General features: G+C 38.7%; 1 protein-coding gene across 6 annotated transcripts in view; it reads left to right on the top strand.

Annotated features, from left to right (window-relative positions):
• The first annotated feature begins 1,570 nt into the window (after positions 1 to 1,570).
• The window catches only part of FYN (FYN proto-oncogene, Src family tyrosine kinase), a 132,764-nt gene continuing 113,050 nt past the window's right edge, over positions 1,571 to 21,284 (top strand). For all 6 annotated transcript variants that reach the window (XM_081941495.1, XM_081941487.1, XM_081941486.1 and 3 more), the window contains exon 1: positions 1,571 to 2,141. The gene's annotated coding sequence lies outside the window, so the exon portion shown is untranslated. The remainder of the gene's footprint in view (positions 2,142 to 21,284) is intronic.

Raw genomic sequence — 21,284 nt, 5'->3', positions numbered from 1 at the left:
GGGCCATACAAACAAGCAAAGCCCCATCCGCGGGATGCAGACAGTACACGAAACCACCCTTCCCTCTGATCTATGGAAAAACCTCTCGCCACGGAGCCAGTCCCTGCTGCCCAAAAGATTGGGGGCCACTGTCTTAGAGGAACCTGAAATTTGGATAGCTACTGATTCTTATTTTGATGATCTCAAGCCTTATACCAGGGTACCACAGTGATTTGACACCCGTGTCCTCTCAGGCCATACTTTTTTGTTCTCCTTGACCATGAATTAATGAGAATTGGGGGCATTAGCTAGAAGCTGGTTTCTGCACTTCCTTATGGTGGGAGCGAGGTCAATAGTTATTCCTGTAATAGTCAAATGAGTTCAATCGCAATAGCCCTGTGAGTTTGGGAAGTGTTTCAGGGTTGACAATGGTTTCAGGTTTGTCTTCTAATCTTAAGTATTGTGACAGGATGAATAGGCAAAATGGGGCTTCTTGCCCTACCCAAGTTTATTTGTAAACTTGGCTGTTCTCTAATGTTATTGCCAACCTTGTGCGTTATGTTTTTTAAAATTATCTTTCAGTTGGTATATGCCACCAGGAGTCACAAATTAGGAGAGGGGAGACTTTACAAGTCTAGGGAGGGGATGGAGGAGGGAAGGAAAGAATATCTCTGGGAAGTGTGTTTCAAATTTGGCAGCTTTTAAAGATATGTGGGGTTCAATTTTCAGAATTGTCCAGCCAACACGCTCTGCGCTCTACATAACTTGTAGACCAGGGCTTTATTTGGGAGATTTATTTGGAGTAGCGCCCAAATTACAGAAGAATTGAAGGTAAGAAGGAAAGGTAAAGGGCATTTACAAATATGGTAGGGAGTAATCTCACATTTGTGGTCCACTAAGCTCTCACTTTTGTGATCACAAACGTAAACTTTAGTGCACCAAGATAATTTTCACTTTCAGCTTTCTGACAAACCGCTCATCCACTTTAGGAGAGTTGCCTAAGGGTCACTACTTAATTGTTACAACGACCATCCGCACTGCTTGCGACCGGATCCAGTGCTTGCAGAACCACCTAACCCAAGCGGCATCCGACTTCAACCCAACGAAGCGTGTGAACGTGGATGATAGAGGCTGCCTTCTTAGAAATGCCGGTAGTCATTGTACTTTACGCGCGATAGGATGCAAAAGAGGAAGGCTGGGGAGGGGAATCGTACACGGAATCTTTCCAAACGGTGATTCATTGCAATCTTGCAATCCGCACGCCGATCAAGAAAGAGACGACTATTCTCCGCAATAGTTCAATTTCCGTTGAATGGGGCGCCTCAAAGGGCTCTTTTACGCGGCGAGAGATACTAAAGGCGCAGCCCAGCCCACCGCGTGGACACCACAGCCGCTGTTGCAGCTGATAGTGACGCGCAAACGACCCCCCCCCTTTTTTTTTAACATGCCCGCCTTCCCGTACGGGGCCGCCTGCCAATAAGGACGGAAGCGTTTCCATCCGCCCCCGAAGTCGCTTCGCCATAGGCCGGTTAGGGATGTCTGTCTCGGAGCCGCTTTTCCCCGCTTTGGGAACTGACGCAGGGGTGAGGAGGCAAGGCAAGGCAGGGTAACGGAGTCCAGGCTCCCAGCCGCGCCGAGCTAGAGAGGAGCAGCGCCAGAGCTGCGATGCTGCGGTTGCGCCATCTGTCAGGAGCCTGGGGGGCGGCGGCAGCAGCGGCGGCGATAGTGGAAGGCGGGGAGGAGACTGACTGAGGCGGCTTTTCCTTAAGACTTGCATTTGGGGGGAGAAAAAAAAGGGAGGAAACGGGAGCCCGAACCCATCTTCCCCGGACGAGGCTGCCCACGCGCCGAACAAAGCTGCGGCCGCCTTCTTCGTCTCGGCGTCCCTCGCTGCTGAGGCAGGGACTTTTGACGCCCACCCGTTTCCTTCTCCCCACCCACCCACCCCCCTCCGCCGTCTTTCGGTTCTTGCTTTCGTTAATAGCGGAGCTCCGGAAAGTGAGCGAGCGAAGGGACCTGGAGAGCCTTTCACGAGGGACTCCTCCTGCCTCCGCCCTTAGGATCCTGCAGAGCGAGCGAGCGAGAGAGAGGAGGAGGAAAACGAAGGGGAGGGGGCGTTGGTGAGAAAGGGGCTCTGCAGACCAAGTCCTGCAGCGTTTCAGGTAAGACCCGGAACAGCGACCACCACCCCCTTTACACACACACAAACACACACGCCGCCCCGCCTTAGGGGAAAGGGAAGGAAGCGTGCGCCGGCTTTTGTGTGCCCGCCTTGGGTTGCTTTCCCTTCGCCCTGCTTTGTGCGCACTTCTTTGCCTGAAGTGCCTCCGAGCGTAATTGTCTCTTCGGGGCTCCCTCCTGCAACCCCCCCTCCCCCGCGGGGCTAGGTAGGAACCTAAAATTTCCCCCCGCGGAAGAATTGGAAAGGTGGGCGGCGGTAATCGAAACGTGGATGAGTGCGTGGGTAATGGGGAGTGGGGTGGGGATGGGCCCAAAGAACGAGTGGCGGGGGAAGCCTTACCCACCCCTGCGAAGAGAATTCGCTTGCGTTCGCGGTGCGGGAAGGGTTAATTTGTGTCGTTGAACGTGGCCGGGTGGGGAGGTGAGAGGATCCCCTAAATGCTAAAAGAGTCGGGATTTCTTAGATATAAATGTACTTAATACCGTACGTTGTATACGTGTTCTCCTAAATATATATGAAAATTAAACCCCCAGAGCTTGGCTAAGGCCGCCGTGGCTAAGAGTTACAAAGGGTGTAGTCCAAGCCCTTTAGGAAAGCACTAACGGTTGTGGGGTGTCATTCATATTATTGTTGGGTTAAGAGTCAGTACTTGTGCTATTTTGGGGGGCGGAAATCCACGAGAGCAAGACTTTTGAGATCAGAAGTTTTCTCCTTTTACCACAATTGTCCGATGATGTGTTGGCATGAAGGAAGGGGTAATTGGACTATCGCGCCGGAAAGTGTTGGGTTAGTGTGACATGCTGGCGAATTTGTGAGACCGGCTCTTGTGATCTGCTGATTAGGACTGATGGTGCCATATGGCAAAATGTTCAAAAACGGGATCATGCTTATGGGATCTGCAGTGCTGAGGCTTTGTGAAATGAAGGCTTGCTGGTTCGGTGTGGTTGTGGCGTTCTTGGAGTGGAACTTGTTCCTTTGGCCCATAATAGAAGAAAGAATGGATAATCCCTGATGGAGATTGCCTTGAAGGTTTGAGAACATTAAATAGATAATGTTCTGTAGCTTGTGAATGTGGAAAAGAATGGTAATAACTGTGATGAGGTAATCCTTTAATAATTGAAGAGTTTCCTGTTCAGCTGGGTTTTTCACACTCTTATGCTGACTTTTTTTCTTTTCTTCCTTTGGGGTCCTTTGCAAGAATCCTGGAAATTAGATGAGATCTCTCAACCTCTCTAACTTACACAAACCGAGTATAATTTAAGGATGGGAGGAGCCATAGTGATCCATGCCTGGGCTGTAAGTTAACTGCAAAAAGGGGGAGTGGAAGAAATAGTAAAACAGCTCTTCTTCTTCAAATAAATTTTGGCAGGATTTGTATAAGAGCGACAAAGAGAGGAGGGCTTTAAGAGAAGAGATCAATAAAATGCCGAAGGGCACTAAAGTTTGAAAGGGGATCTCATTTGCTCTTCCTTTTTGATTCTTCTCTCTCCTCCCTAGCTTTGCAGTTCTCTTTCCAAGGAGACCCCCCTTCACCTCTATTCTCAGTCACTTTCCTTAAACATTTAGCCTTAAGTGAAGGATTCTAACTGCTCTATTACCATGGGTGCAGGCATTTTTGGTGCCTGCAGTCTTAAAGGACATTTAAACCAATATCTTTTTTTTAAAAAAAATTTTGTGGTGCAGTTGAGTTTGATTTAATTCTCTATCTGTAAAAAAAATAGATTTTTTTTTAAATTTAAAAATGAGGGAGTGATTCATGCAGGTGATTCAATTCATTCTGAGATAGGATGATGCCAAAAGCATAGTCCTATTCATGCTGACTCAGAAACAAATCCTGTTAAGTTTAATGGATTTAAGTGTGTAAGACTGCAATCTATAATGCACATCATGAAGGTGAAATAAAGGATGCACACTCCTTCTCTTTTATTCTCTCAACCCACCTTTAGTACTGTGATGGCTCTGATTCCTCCAAAAAGAGAAATGGGTTTGGGAGATAAGTTCTTCTTTCTGGGCTCCTTCTACATGAAGTTCCCAGAATTCCCAATGTCGCTGGTTGGGAGTTCTGGAAACTTCAGTTTAGTCTGACATAAACAGAGTTTAAAACCTCTGCTTAGAAGACTGTGGTTTTCTTGTTTTCAATTGCACATCCTTGTTTTATGCTAAGTAACTAGGTTACAGTGAGCTGTTCTTTACAGTAAACTTATCACATGATACAATTCTAAGAATTATACAATTGTTGAACACTTGTGCTGTTTTTTAAAATGTGTAGTCTACTAATGAGGTTTAATAATACATGTAACTCTAGAATAAACTTAGTGGAATTAATTTCATTTGAATCATAAGACTGCTTATTTCAGCATATTGACTCTGGAAGACTGATAATTCATAAAAGAATACTTTTAATTGCTTACTATTTAATAAAGTTATTTTATAAATGGTCCTATTATCCTTGTGTTAGCAACTGGCTGTATTCTGTGATTGCAGAAGACAATACTTAATTTATGAAATTCCCTAGCTTTTTATTATATTTTAATTTCCCCATTGTTATATCTACTATAAGAATTATGTATTACCTGAACAAATGTAAAGAGGAGCTACTTATTCCACTTAAATATGTTCATTGCTTACACTGAATTCCAAGAGGAAAAGGGCGAAGGCCTTTTAACCTCTGCTATAGTACATGCACACCAAAATTTAAAAACAAAAATGACACCATAATAGAGGTGCAACTGCTGGTGGCCCCACTGATTTCTCAACCCCTTCCCTGAATTTCCTCCCCTGTTATCTGGGCTCAAAGAATAAGAGTAAGTCTGGCTAAAAGAAAAAGTGTGTTATTAGAATGGGCATCCCCAAGAACTGGCTGTTTTCAATAGAATAATGAAATCAACTGTGTAGTGATATGCTAATGATTCCACCCTTTTGTTTGTTTATATGATATTACAGCACATGTACAAAGGGGTTGGGTTTGTATCACAGTGGCAAGATGCTTCTTACATCATTCTACACACACCCCTCTGAAGTAAATCTCTAAGGTGGCTCAGGTAATCACTATTTGTAACTTTCCCAGCTGATTTCAGACAAATCAATGGGGAAAGCCAGATTCATTTAATAACTGCATGAGTCATTTAATGACCGCAGCAAAAAGACTCCTAAAATCAGAGTGGTCACACAATGACTTAATTATTGCATTGCTTAGCAATGGAAGTTGTCACAGTTGTGGTCATAAGTTGAGGACTACCTCTCGGTACCACGTAACTTTGTAGCCTAGATTGGGAAACTAAAAAAGATACCAACACCCAAGCTTCAGAAGAGTAATAACTACTACTGTCCTGTTGCCAAGAAAACTGATTCCTATCAGAAGTAAATCTCAGCTCAAATTTGTGTCATTAGATTTAAGTGGTGGGAAGAGGGTTTGATTCTCTCTCAATGATTGTTATTTTCATGCTACAAATCTGAGGCACACACACCAGTGAATCAGTTCTCTGGGAGTGGTAATTTTAGCAAGACCATCTAGCTCTTGACTAGCCTTAGCTGTTCACTAACATACTAACTCTTACATACAGTATTTGATTGAAGATATGAGAACACAGCCATTGACTTTTTATGTAGGTAGATATACCACAGCACAAGTAATGTATGCTTCCATGAATTTACCTGCATTGTGTCCATTGATTTTTAATTAAATTGTTTTTATAAACCAAACATTGAGTTTTTAAAAATAATTTAATAATTTATAATAATTGTAATGTGCTTCCAGGGGTCTCCAGTGGGTGGGGCGGTGAGCAGGAGGCTCATCCCGCAGGATGAAGTGAGGCAGGGCAGGGGGCGGGGCAGCTACAGCCAGAAACAATTTCACCTGACTTTTCTGTCCTACATTAAAGGAAATGCTGCATAAAGAATGCTTATACAAGCATTGGCTGTATGGGACAATTTTGACAGGGCTGAATGTCATATTGTTTAGTGGAAGAATTTGATAGTTGCAGCTGGGATATTAGTGCTGTTGGGAAGTTATTTAAAGAGCTGCTTTTCAAATTCATAATATTCCATTTATGCCTTCAAAAGCTCTTTTTGAAGTGCTGATATACCATGTAGCTGTTTCTTTTGTTAGAATAGCAGTTCAGGAAACAATTTGGACACAAGGGGATTCTGGCTTTCAGATTGCAGCGAAAATTGCAGAACAGAAGTAATTTTGAACTATGAGCCATTGTCTTGCCCAGTTGAAGTAGTATTTATTGAGTGAGCGTATATGGTTTTTTGAAGAGTTTAGTTCCAGAAAAAAATATTTGCTATTATAATAGTAAAAATAAATAATTTGTATTCCATAAGGAGGATGGGTGGTAAAATTCCCTGACTGGATGTCTTTCAGATATGTGATACACCATGTTCCATTGAATATGCAAATTTATGGGTGCACTTAACTACCTTTAATATAGTTGCAAGTTAATACCAGTTAGGGAGTACTAGTCTGGAGAATAATTTTATTTTTGTCAGCAGAGCAAATAGTGCATGCTTTTATGTGTGTATATCTTGTTACATTCAGGCATGTTTTAGAGTTAAAAAAATAGAACATTTCAAGATATCTAGTGCCAAAACATTTTTTCCTGAAGTGTCCCTTAAATCCTTATCATTCAGCTCATTAGAAATGAGTCAATTCACATTTCCACTGGTACAGTCATGAGAATGAAGTGACTGTAATTTCCTTAACTGCTCCAAAGATGGACTTTTAATTATCAGTGGGACAAATGGGCTTTTGTAATAAGATATATTTACTAATTTTTTTCAGGCGATGCAGATGCTAGGCAGCTTTGAAAGTTTTTGTCTGTTGAATTTTCCATCCAAGAGGTAACAGTGGAAACAAATACTTACTATTTATAAAGTTATGAATATAAAGCTATGAATATATCACATCATGCAAGTATATATACAGGTGGAATTTTTTGATGACACCCTTGAGGCTTACATACCAATAAGCTTCATTAGGATTAACACTATTTCTAGGCATAATATGATATGCAATGAATTTAATTCAAATTTGATTATAGAAGTTAAAACTGCTCACCCTTTCAGGCAGTATGCTTCAATTAATAATTACATTAAACTAACCTTTTGGAAAACACTTTTTATTATTTTATCGTCCGTATGTTCATAGATGCAAATATTTACTCTTGCAATCTCTCTCTTATCGATCCACTAAAATGAACTGTTAGTAAAGCCATATATGTGCCGTTATATTGTCATACATCTCTTCTGTGTGCTTGTGTTAATATTTGCATGTACACTCTCTTATGGAAACCTTTATTGGTGAATCCTAGGCTTCATTTCAGCTACCCACTTTCCTTTTAAATTTCATAGAATAATTGTTTGGCATGAAAATAGGTCACTAAAGATATTTGTAGTCCCAACGGATCTCCATGAAGAGGGAACTATTTTTATAATACATGTATATAACACAGCAGCTTAACCAGGAAATAAATATTTCAGACATGATTAGTGGGACTGCACGCCTGAAAAGTTCTGAAAATATAGGATTCCCCCCCCCCTTTCAGTATGGAAGTAAAAATATCTGTCACAGAAGGAAAAAGCAAACCAAAAACCTAAAAAGAGCCTTTTAGCATTCACTGAATTCTGCCTCCTGCTTCCCATTGTGACTAAAATGTTACCAGGAAATATACAAACCAACAAACTTTATTTGTTGTCCTCCCTCCAGAAGGGACCCTTGGATGTATTTGGATTCTACCCTTGGACTTAGGATTTAGTATTATATTTTGCCTTCATGAATTATCTAATATTTTTAAAAAGACATCTGGAAGCTCTTACATTCATAGTAATTTTCTACATAGTTATTCAGTCTGGTTAGAGCAGTTTCCCCATCTTCAAAATACTGGGCTGTAAATTCTGCCTTTATTATAAATTACTTATACAAGAGGGATTTTTTAAAAAGAAAATACAAGGGATGGGTAAAAACCATTGTCCTTTAGCAGTAAGTCCCAAAAGGAGGAAAGAAGGGGAAAATTCCCTTTTATATAAAACAGCTTTTAATGTCTTTCACTAAAACATGATAAAAAAAGCGTTGACCGTCTTGTCTTGTAGAATCGTAGGAAGGAATGCTCTGTAGGTTGCCTTGGACTCCTGAGGAGAGGATCTAACCAATTTGTAGTTTTATACTAAATGTTTATACTTGTACTGATAATGCAACACAGAAAAAAGAATGATTAAAAACAATGCTGTAGAAGCTAAGTGAAGCTAAGGTATGAATGCTAAGATGCGAATACTTACACAAAGGTGTCTTTTGGCCTTCTTATTATATTTTGAAGAGAGTAAAAATATAAAGATACTTTCCAGCCAAAATTAAAAACTTCACTCCTGTTAATTTTAACCAGAATTCTAAATATAGGCTTCCTCTACTGAAATCAATGGGATCTGTTTAATTTCAATGAGTTTATGCTGTAATTTACATGCTAGTCATTGGAAATTCTTAAAGGTCATGTATGATGCCAATTACTATATCTGAAAAATTGTTTGTTTCAGTATTTATAGTTAAAGTTCTGGTATAAATAAATGTTTGCAGTTAAAAAAAACACCTGAGGAATGTTGTCTCGAATAATACTGCAATGGAATAACTGGAAACATTTACTTCTAACTAAATAGGGAAAAGTAAGTATGTTAGAGAGAAACTCATCATTGGAAAATTAGTACTTTTTTCATATTTCCTTTTTTGAAAATAAAGTAACTAACTTCAAAATAGTGTTCATTGAATTGAATTTGAATAATGGAAAAACAGATATGCTGTTTACTTCGTTATTCTAATCCAGAACTAATTGGCATATTCAAATTATTTTCAGTTGTGCCTTTCAAAATTCTAATACTTATTCTATTGCGTCAGCTGGGCCACCAAAACTATTCTCAAAATTTCTTTGAGGTCCCAAAAGGTTGGAGATCCAGAAATAATATTAATACACTGCAGTGTCCAAATGCTGTTTCTGTGTTCTCAGTAATTACAACTCTGTCATATTTCCAGTTTTCTATTTCTCTGGCAAAGTCCAGTTCTATAGAAATCTATACCAATCTGTAGTTTAAGAAAGAAAATTGGAACAGTGTTTTCGCAGTGTAGAGTCAAGCAATATATCTATATGATAAACCAAAACTACTTTCCTTAAAATATTTTTTTTTCTAGAGCATCAGAAAGAACATACAAGCTCTTCTCAAGTAACATATTTCCAAATAGGATTCAGGCTATGGGAAGCAGTGCACAATCTCCATCACAATCAATCCCTCTCCCCTTAAACCATATTGTGAACAGGCAATCATTTCAAGTACAGTGGGGAACTTGCACGTGAGCTAGAACACCAGTAACACAATCATCTCACTAGTGTAACATGCATATATTGCAGAGGTGGTATTCAGCAGGTTCTGATCCATTCTGGAGAACCAGTAGCGGAAATTTTGAGTAGTTTGGAGAACCGCTAAATACCATCTCTGACTGACCCTGCCGCCATTTATTCTCTGCCTCCTGAGTCCCAGCTGATCGGGGGGGATTTGGGGGAACCTTCCCCTGGAGTGGGGAGGGAATGGAGATTTTACGGTATCCTTCCCCTGCCACGCCCACCAAGCCATGCCATGCCCACAGAACCAGTAGTAAAAAAAAATTGAATCCCACCACTGATATATTGTATATAAGCTTCAAATAGCTGCACATGGTAATCCAAGTGTACCTTCAAGTTTTCCTTTGTCTCTCTTCATCAAAATGGCAGATTTCACTCCCAGGAAGATTCTTCACAAAGAAGGCCTTCCTGATAGGAATAAGAAGCTGCTGACAAAAGGGAGGGGGGAAACAATTATATGGACATGCTTTGCCTAATCTGCTTTTTTGGATCTGATATACAGGGTTAGATGTTGCTTTAGTTCAGGGGTGTCAAACTTGTGGAGTCATGTTGTCATCATATGATGTATCATGACATTTCCCTCTTTCACTAAACCAGGGGTGGGTGTGGCCAGTGCATGATGCATCTAGCCTACGGGCTGCGAATTTGACGTCCCTGCTTTAGTTTAATGATTCTATTGTTGGAATTTCCTAATGTATAGTAGACCCAATTTCATACAGATCTATTTATCTTGTGTATAGATGAGGGTATATCTATGTGCTTAAATATGCTTGTATTAAACCATGATTTTGATTGCACAAACTGCTGTCGACGGATGCATGATTCCACGTTTGGAGGGGAAAAATAACTTGATTGAAATAACCATTTTGCTAATTCTGTCCTGGTAGTCATTAACCTGTTGGTGGATTGTTGGTGTGTGGGCATAGGATGGAATAAATCTTTATTATTCTGATTCAATGTCAAGCTCAAATGATTTCCTTTTCTGCTGTGTGAACAGTCAGTGGGGTGGACATTTTCCCCCTTGATGATGCCAATACTGTTTTGCCCTTCCAAATCAAGGTCCTTGCCAATATTCTGTGTAATGAAGCAAGTCAAGAGCAAACCAAACAATGCCTGATTTATATCCAGTGTACCTGAACTGATTACCCCACGTGTGTTACACATACAGAAAATATAACATTTTTACTGGCTCATATATCTTCTACTCACAATGAATGTGCACTTTTGGCTTCTGATTTCAAGGACCGTGATGCTCCTGATTGTTCTGTTTTTATAAAATCAGTTTATCCTGTTTTCAAAAAACAGTCTTAAATCATTTTAAAAGCAACTATATTCAAATAAAAAATCTATTTGTTAAAATAGGGCAAGAAACAAACAAGCAAACATAATAAAAACATCAATGGTGGAAAAGGGCATTATTAGTTACTGCAATAAAATCATTTAAAAATGTTTGGAGAATGACATATCTTAATCCAGTAGTTTGAACATTAAAGATGGCAGAAAACTCTTTTCAGACATGTATTCTATAAGTTACCGTATTTTTTGGAGGATAAGACGCACCTTTTCCCCTCAAAATAGAGGCTGAAAATCTGGGTGCATTTTTTGCCTCCTGAAACCCTGCCCCTTCACCAAAATGGCCAGGAGCACTCTATAAGCTTCCTAATGCCCTTTTTTGACAAAAAATGGGCATGTTTTTGCGAAAAACGGGCTGTTTTTTGCTCGTTTTTGCCCTCCCCCCCGGAACACTCTACAAGCCTCCTAAGGGCTATTCATGCCCTTTTCTTTTGAAAAAAACCCGTCCCTTTTCATAAAAAATGGGCCATTTTTGGGCGGGTTGCAGAGTGCAAAAAAACTTTTTTTAAAAAAAGTTGCCTCTTCAAAACCTTGGTGCGTCTTATACTCTGGTGCATCTTATACTCCAAAAATATGGTATTACAAAAGGGATTTTTCTGGACTTTTTCCTCATTTCTAAAACCAGAGTGATGAATTTGTGACTGATTCCAGATCTTTTTCTTGAGAACTTCATAGATCAGATATCTTTCATGTACCAAGTACAGTTTTTAAAAGTTAAATCCCACATTACCTTTAAACCAACAGGGGAGTCCCTGGTAATTTTCCTTTCCCCTTTCCTCTTCCCCCTTTCCTTACCCAACCCAACCCATTTCTAAGTTTCAGAAACAGCATAGCATTGTTCAAGAATAGAATTCTGGTAGTCAAAAGTAACTATAGTATGGCACAGGATACATCAGGAACTGCTTTACCCAAAAAAATTCTGCTCATTCATTCCAAATATCCTATTGAGAGATCCATATGAGATCATGTAAAATACAAGAGAAGAAGGCCAGGTGTCAGGCTGACAGCCTACTTTCTGAAATCCTTTCCCAGGGAATGTCTACTTCAGGTTCCTCTCATTCCAAAAAGCTCGGAAGATAAAATGCCCTGCTTTATACATATTTAAATTTGTAATCATTAACTTCATTGTTAAACACAATATCATTTTCCAGATACTAAATTTTAGAATACAATGTTTGATAAGAATATTTGTCCACTTTAACATAAACGGTGTTTGCAAGATATGCTGAATATCTTTAGTTAACAAAAATGTACAGTGCAATTTTAATACTTCCAAATAACTCTTTAACTGATGTTTCAGTTATTGTGTTGCATGGAATCAAAATGGCTCTTATCTTGCTGTAATATGCAACAAACCTAAGTATAGCACTGAGTTTATAATATTCTAAGAGGACAGCCATTTATATGATAAATTAAGCATGAAACCTCAAACAGCTGTGTTTTATGGGTGTAAAATGGTGCCATATACAGTCACAAATCAGTGATTGCTGCTGAATGTATTTTGTGAAGAACTATACAGCCATAATATAACTACCTTCCTCATATTCTAACAATATTGTTTATTCTCTGTGTAGTTTAAACAACATGCTTATTCAATTATCTTAAAATTTAGGCTGTAATCTTGTGCATATGCCATGATTCCATATATACCATAAACTTCATAATTCACCATACAAGGATGTAGATTCTTGAGAAGGGAGAGTATTTTAGTGAAACCTCAAATGCATCAGCTCTTTAGAGTTGTTTTTGAAGTTAGACAACTAATATCCATGTTGCTTTGCTTTGTCCTGTTCCAAAGCTTTTCCACATCCCTGATTAGTACTTTCAATATCTGAAAAAGACTTCTCTGCCAGTACAAAAATGTATTTTGATGTTTCCACTTGAGTACTAGAAAGCTCATTTTCAGCTTTTTACAAGTGTCTGTCAAGACTACAAGTGATACACAGACTTCTGGTGAGGATTCATAATACTTAGCAAAAGAAGTTTTAAAGATAGGTTTAAGGATCAACCCACTCTTTTTTTAATAAACAGCAAAGGGGAGATTAGGATATTGATTTAGAAAGTTATAAATGTACTAAGGATCCAGATAGATTTGAGATAACGTTTTGAATGATTAGAATCCTTCCTATGGGAAAATGTTTTATTTTTCCCTTAGAAAGTGATAGGGTAGAAATTTGAATATTAGATACTAGAGAGAATCAGAAGGAAATAAATATTACAATTAAAGGAGAAGATCACTTAAATTTCACAGAATGGAGCAAAATACTTTAACATTGGATGTATTGGAAGATACTTGTGAATAACGGACCCAGAGTATCTGCTGTTATATATAGCTTGTATTCAGTTCAGGTAAGGAAAAGGAATAAGTTTCACCAGACTAGACTGAGTTTGGTCTGAAGCTGCATTTAAAAATGACAAGCTATAAGAATTAAATGTAAAAAAGATGTTATATTGGATATACAAATAAGGCCAGCTGATATCTTAATAATTAAAAAATATCAAATGGCAAATCAAAACAGTGACTTGGGTAACTTTCTTATATTGGATTACAAAGGAGACATGTGAAAGTTCTGAAGGATTTTGTGAGAAGGAACAAAGAAAAAAAATAAAAGAAGCTCTATACTTGAAGGGACTAATGATTAGGATTGTTAAAAGCAAAAGGAATGAATTTAAAGTGGGTTTACTTAATCAAAATTAAAATAGATATGTTGTTACAGGCAGTCCTTGACTTAATGACTAGTCATTTGACAACTACAGCAGCAACATCTGCAAAATGGGTACTTTATGGCCCATAAAGCACTTCCAGCTGTCATAAAACATCATACACACACACACACACACACACACACACACACGATGATCACTTTTAGGGTGCTTGGCAACCTGTTTGATTTACAACCAGTTCCCAAGTGCCCTGCGATCTTGTGAACCCCATTTGCAATCTTCTTTGCCGGTTTCCCCAGAATGTTAATGAAAACTGTCCCTAGAAAGCACAAGCAGAGGGGATATTGGATTTGAAGTCTGTTTACTCATGCACATAGGAATTTCCCTTTCTATACAGGGAGGGAAAATTCTCCTGTGTGCTGAAAGAATGGACGTCAAACCTAACAAAATGCTAGCAACTGGTAACACTTTGAGCCTTTCCAAATCTGGTATTTGCTAGCATTTTCTGCACCGGAAGAGAAAACACTATCAAATGCCATGGTTCTGGGTGTAATGTTTTCACCAAATTGGAGGTTTAGTCCTTCAGTTGGCCAGAGGATTCCCTTGAAGGAAATCCCTCAGTACACTGGAGGAGTAGACCCCAAAAGGCAAAAACACTAGTGAAGATTATCATTTGTATTATTCTCCCTGAAGTGGAGGGAGGGAAGGATCCATTCTCCCAGTAGGGTGGGAAATTCATGCTGTCTCCCCGCCCTACCATATCCAGGAGACCTGGACCCTCTCCCATGGGGGCTACTCAACCACCTGTGCAGTTACTTAAAAACTGCAACTGGGGCAGCCAAGATTGTAGTCACTGAGTGAAGTGGCATCTCACTTAACTGCTTCACACAGTGTCCCAAGATTCTGGGCCCTGATCATAATTGGAGGATTACCTTTTATTCCTGGTAACCATAAATGGACTTTGACCAGGACTCAAAGGTGTTAAGGATATGTTTATAGCAGTGAGGTGAGGTTTATGACTGGTGAGGCACTGACCCAGTGGTGGGTTTCAATTTTTTTTAGACTTGTGGACTTCAACTCCCAGAATTCCACAGCCAGGCATGCTCAGTTCTGATTTAAAGTGACAGCATTTGTTTTTCTCCTTTGCGAAAGAAATTTCCTTTTCTTTTTCTTCTCCCTTCCCCTCCTTCCTCCCTCTCTCCCTCCCTTCCCCCTCTCTCAAACACACACATACATACACAGAAGTTGGATTGGACTACACACACTTTCCCCCAGCCCCTGAAGGATCCAGCCCAGCTTCACTGATTACAGGTTTGAAAAGGCAACGTGGCTCTGCCTGCAATCAAACTACACTTGGGGAGGGAGAGCACAAGCCAGAGTCCTTCCCTCCAGCCTTTGCCCAAAGCCCCGCACCAGGAGGATGAAGTTTGAATTCCTCCCCCTCCCTCCAACCCACACATACCTTTTCCAGCTGTTTCAGAGAGGATTTCAACTCTGCTCTTGCCTCGGGTCCTCTGAAGAAGCCCCGCCCAAATGAGCGCCCTCTACTATGAGGCAGGAGAACTGCGGGCCTCACCAAGGTCAGGAATGTTTAGCCTTTTTACCCTTGCTTAAGTCTGCTCGAGTGATCATAAAAACGCCTAAAGTCAGACTAGATGAGGCATGCAGTTCTCCTGCCTCATAGTAGAGGGTGCTTTTTAGAGGGTTTTTTAAACAGTTAAGCAGAGTCATCCACGGTGAGGCAGCAACTAGCTCAGCCTGACCTTAGCTCTCGCCTTTTTCCTTTTACGTTTTTTTTTCTTTTCATGATGACAGTGGTGAGGCTGTGCCTCCCCTGACTGCACATCACTGGTTTATATATAATGAATGAGGTATTGGGTGAAAAGTTTGTATTTTTAAAAAAGTGATGTTAAAATTGTACTTGTGTAACAAAGTGACTTTATTTCATTTTTCTTTGCTATATATTTTTCTTTATTAATATTTCTGCACTTTGTTTTTTTCTTTTATTTTTCGTAGCTTGTATTTTTATTTGTTTAACTGTAACGTTTAATAAAATGATTGTACAAAATTGATTATCAAGTGATATAAACAAATCCCAGTTGCCACACAGAGGCCTAATAATCTCTACAGTCTCTATTTTAAACTCCAAAGTTACATGGTTCTCATGCTAAGAATTCCTGCCCTGCCCTTTTTGTCGTCTTTTCTGCTAACGTGTGATCTAACAAAGAGTGCTGCAAAAGTTGCTGACTCATGTTTTACTTTTTAACAATTCTACCTAGATTAAGGACAAGAGAGCACAAACAAGACTAAATATTTACTTATAGTTGGGGCCTGTAAATTCTTAGCACTGATTTCCACTATCCATGGGATCAGTATCCCTGATTATAATGGTGCTTTGTTCTTCCTACTTGATGTATTTACATTATACAAGGAGCCATGGGCTTAAGAACTTTTGTTGAAAAGTCTGCCATGAAGAAATACAAATTCCTGATTAAGAATAGTTTGATTTTAGTTATTGGTTGTAGACAAGGCTTTGATACATTATTTTTCCATTTATTCTAGTACATTCATATGATTTGGCAACAAACATAATACTAGGAAACCTCTATATTACTGAAAATAATCTTTTATGTATGTTTTTCGTTTCCTTTCGTGTTACTTTCTTCCTTTATGAGTAGGCCTCAATCCCACATTGAACACAATGAGATTTCCTTCTGAGTAAACGTATGCAGGATTATACTTTGTGAATATGTTTGTTTCTGCATATTATGAACAGGTGTTCTTTTTTATCATTAGTGAGTAATCGCCTTTGCTTCTTTAATTTGGAGAAGGTTAAGCATTTTTTTCAGATGTGAAAGAGTTCAGTTCACCTTTACTAAATTATCTTTTATCCACAGTACATTTGTGTTAAAATCTACTTCACAGAGCACATTATATTTGTCTTATTTTCTAGAGTCTCTGATAAAGGTAATAAAAGAAACACACTAGTGGTGCTGAATGAATATAGTGGAGTTTTGGATATAGGACAGTTGGTCTAAAAAAATGATAATCATGAATTTCTGGGAAAAAAAGAAATTAATCAAACCTCTTAAGTTTTCTTTACACTAACAAGAATGAAACACTTGAAATCTACCCTTTGTGCCCACTAGGCTTTGAGCCTCCTGAGATATCAAACATATAAATTAGATGCAGTTGCTTTATGGCTAGCATTCAGGTTGAAACTAGACTGAAATTCCTCTAGCTGTTTCCCATAGAAAAGACCAAGGAGACAGTGTATAATGACTTGTAGTTGCTACTGTGATGGGCTGGATAATGTTAAATTAGTGACCCTGAAGGAGATTCTAGAGGTTATTTCCCAGTGCTGGAGCTCCCTGCCAAGGAAGAACAGCTAACTGTAATTCACTTGTCCTTCCATTGGCAAACAATGACATTGTTTCTGCGGACAGCTTTCTGGAGCTGGCGCTAAAGCTTCCATTTAATCTGGAAAATGCTGCATTAATGAATTTTTATTTGAGGAATTTTTATCATATTTTATATCATATTAAATTATATAATTAAATAAATATGGCATATACAGTAAAGAAATTGTAATTATATAATTATAATGTTTGTATTTTATAGTTAACCTTGACATTTTTAATAGCAAGATAGCAACAATGTGCTCTAGTGGAGTCATTTCGGTTCCAATTCGGCTACATTCTTAGATGTTATGCCTTTATTGCATCATTTTAACTCAAGTAAACATTATAGCAATTTAAAATCCTGCCAGCAATTCTCAGAGTTTGACCTAAATCCTTGCCTAAAGAAGAAACTTAATTAAGTTAGACAGCTGGACTCTTGTCCCTAATGTTCTTACTAAATGCTGCAACTTCTGCAAAATTATCTCATTTGAGTTTTTCACATTAAAGGACAAAACTGCATTAAGATGATTACAAAAGAGCTTGTAGTCTAGGTGTAATATTGGTAAGATATCTTACATGGGGGAAATGGAACTGGTTGAAAAGCAAATGGTTTGGAAATGGGTTTTGTGTGAAGGAAGAGCACTAACCTATTTGGAAATGGGTTTTGTGTGAAGGAAGAGCACTAACCTATTTGGAAATGGGTTTTGTGTGGAGGAAGAGCACTATTATACTCTACATAAGTTTATAAATGGGAGGAGAACAAATATTCAGCAATTCCCATCTTAGTTAAATTAAGCCATTATTACTAACCAAGCTGGAATGTAGAGCAAAATTTCTTGCCCTGTCATCTGAGATGAGTTGATTTGTTCAAAGATCCATTGGTTTTAATGCTTCTTTAAAATCCAGCTTTTAGTTCCATGGTATGTTTAGGGAATACCATGGTTTTCTTAACTCTCATTTTTGCACGTATAGAAACATCACAGCATTTGAATATCTTTTCCAAGGCCTTCGTGGCTTCTCTGCCAAGTGCTAGTCTGTGGTGTATTTTTGGCCGCTTGTTCCTTTATTCTTGATGGTTGATCCTAAAAGGCAGAAACTATCCATCTCTTTGATTTCTTTATTGCCAATTCTAAGGCTGGTTGCTCTACCTGTTGTCATTAATTGACCTTTTAAATATGTAATTGTAGTCTCTTTTTCTCCCTCTGTGCACCTTAATATCTGTAAGTAGAGCTTGCAGATCCTTTGAATGTTTGCTATCAGGGTAGTGTTATCAGCACAGCACCGGTTATCAATGTTTCTCCCTGCAGTTTTAAAACTGCTCAACTTACAGGATCTTCTAAAGTTACCCAGCCATCCTTGAGCCAAAATAGGATGCACTGCCTCATCCCACTAGGATACGTCCCTCCTATTCATGCCAGCAGTTAGAAGGGTTTACTTTAGATCCCATTAGTCAAAGAATTCTTGACTATTGGGATCCAGAAGAAGAGCCTTCTCTGCTGTGATGCCTGTCCTTTGGAATATCTTACCCTCTTAAGGTAAGATCTGTTTCCACTCTCCCATCATTCTGCAAGAGTCTGAGGACCTGGCTATTCCATTTGACTTGGGATCCAAATGGGAAACTTTCACGTTGGAGGTGGCTGCTGAATTGATGGTAGACTCCACATTCCCTCCCCCACCCCTTGGTCTCTGCTCTCCACCTGTCTATCTTTTTAGCTATATTGATGTATTCTCATTGTGCTCCTTTTTCATTGCTTATTTTGTGGGTTCTATTATTTTACTTCCGCTTACACTCATTTCATCTTTATTATTGTAAGCTGCAGTAATAGCCCCATGGTGAGATAGGTGGCAAATAAATTGAACAAATAAATAAAATAATTCTTCAACAATATTCTTGGATGATGCTTTGAAAATACGGTAAGCCATTAGCAGTGAAACGGCTCCTTTGAAATGAACCAGGTAATGAATGGAGACATGATCTTTGTGATAGTGGCATTCTAACTTTGGAACTTTCTCTTTAGAAAGGTTTGCCTAGAATTTCTTCCTTACCTTTGCTGACGACCCAGATTGTTGGGGGCAATGTGCTGACTCTGTAAACCGCTTAGAGAGGGCTGTAAAGCACTGTGAATCAATATATAAGCCGAAGTGCCTATTGCTATTTACTTGGTGTTAGATGAAAACCATTCCCAAATTCCTGAAGCTCTTTTAATCTGTAAGTGACATTGCTATATGGTGTGTTATGAATAGAACAGCAGAGCCCCACTACTCTATTCATTGGAAATAATGCAATGGATTGTTTATTAATTACTATGCTAATTATGTTGAACAGTTATTAAAAATCAATCAGTCTATATAATGGGACCAAGGCACTTTTTTCCTGATAATATTCTTCCAAAGAGAGGAAAGTGCATGAGCTTAATTGAATTTACCCTATTGGATAAGATTCATTACCCTAAAAGACTCTTATGTGAAAAATAAGGCTGTTTTCCTAATAATTGAGTTTATTGTTTTGAGACAGATTTGTACATGTAGAAGAGCCGAAATGTAATTCAATTCACCAACCTACTCTCACAGTTAATAGGCACAAACCAAGTTCACCCTGAAACATGGTTTATTGAATAAACCACAACTGACACAACACAGAGTCATAAACCATGTTACTAAGTGCAATGGCTAGATTCCAAGCCACATTAAGCTAAATCACACAGATTACATTTTTTATTTATTTCTCAGACTCATATTCTGTTTCAGTATTGAAAACATGCCCTGTACACTTCAGTGCAATAATACATGCTTTCAATATGGTGAATAACCAAAACTTATGACTTCATACAATTGAATGGAAGAAAAAAGATCAAATATGAACAGTCCTGAATTATATGAGATATAAAATATTTGAATTAGCTGCATATTAAGATTGAATATGAGGACAAAGCATCTCATTTGTTACTACATTCCATTATTCATGTCATGCCTTAATGCAGATCAGTGGTGTCATTCATGAGCTGTGTAGGTCAGGGAGGGTATCACTGATGCAAGCATGAAAACATTATGCATGTTCCTAGGTACAGATAGATCTCTGAATAATATGAGTAATAAGAGCATCAGTTTTCCCCTTCGGTAATCAAAATTTCTCTTAATTATTCCTGCAAAAAAAAAAAAAGACTTTCCTGAATCTTAATATAGTCGTGACATTGAATAGATTCCTATGTCTCATTTTCTAAGGTACACTTAGAAAGTGTACCTTAGAGGGGTGTCCAAACTTGGGAACTTTAAGACTTGTGGACTTCAACTCCCAGAATTCCCCAGTACAAGTCTTAAAGTTCCCAAGTTTGGACACCCCTGCACTAAGGAATCTGCTACTGTTTCTTGTGTTGCTATTAACTCTCCTTTTCCCAATATTTTCAGGGAAATATTATTTTAGGGATACTAATATTTTAGTAATATTGCATTTCTTTAACCTGAAAGAACTTAAGTTGAAGGAATAGCAGTTGGAGGAATAAGAAGAAAATATATCATTGTGGTTAGTAGAAGGGATCCATTAATGTATATATACAGGTAGTCCTCAACTTACAACAATTCACTTAGTGGTTGTTCAAAGTTACAATGGCTTATAACTGTTTTCCACTTATGACCGTTGCTGCATCCCCATGGACACATGATCAATGTTCGGATGCTTGACAACTGTCTCACATTTATGACGGCTGCAGTGTCCTGGGGTCGTGTAATCAGCTTTTGCTATCTTCTGACAAGCAAAGCCAATGGGGAAGCCAGATTCACTTAACAACTGGGTTACTAATGTAATGATTGCAGTAATTCAAGAGAGTCGTAAACTAGGGTAAAACTCACTTAACAATTGTCTCACTTAGCAACAAAAATATTGGGCTCAATTGTGGTCATAAGTCAAGGACTACCTGTACTACAATCTTCCTACTTTCAAGAAGGAAAAAAAGTCAAGGAAAACAAAAGAAATGCTTTCCCCATATGAATGTTTTGTTGGGGGATTAAATTATTCTTGGAAATTTCATTCCAAGGTAAAGCTTTTCATAGAGTTCCTTCACCCATTCTCTTATTTGATCTTAATAGACTCATATTAAAAGGTGAAGATGAGCCTTTGTTTTTTCAGTCATGAGTCATTTTGCCTTAGGATCTGCTAATCTAAAAGCACAGTAGTACAGGTAGTCTTGACTTATGACCATAATGGAAACATTTCCATCGTAAGTCGAGGTACACACATGACTGATCCAATTTTACAACCTTTTTGTGGTGGTCATTAAGTGAACCCCATGGTTGTTAAGTCAGTCATTGCATTCCTATGAGTGTTTT

Source organism: Natrix helvetica (assembly GCF_964273705.1).
Source record: "Natrix helvetica genome assembly, chromosome: 2".
Lineage (NCBI taxonomy): Eukaryota > Metazoa > Chordata > Lepidosauria > Squamata > Natricidae > Natrix > Natrix helvetica.
This window is presented reverse-complemented; position numbering and strand designations above follow the sequence as displayed.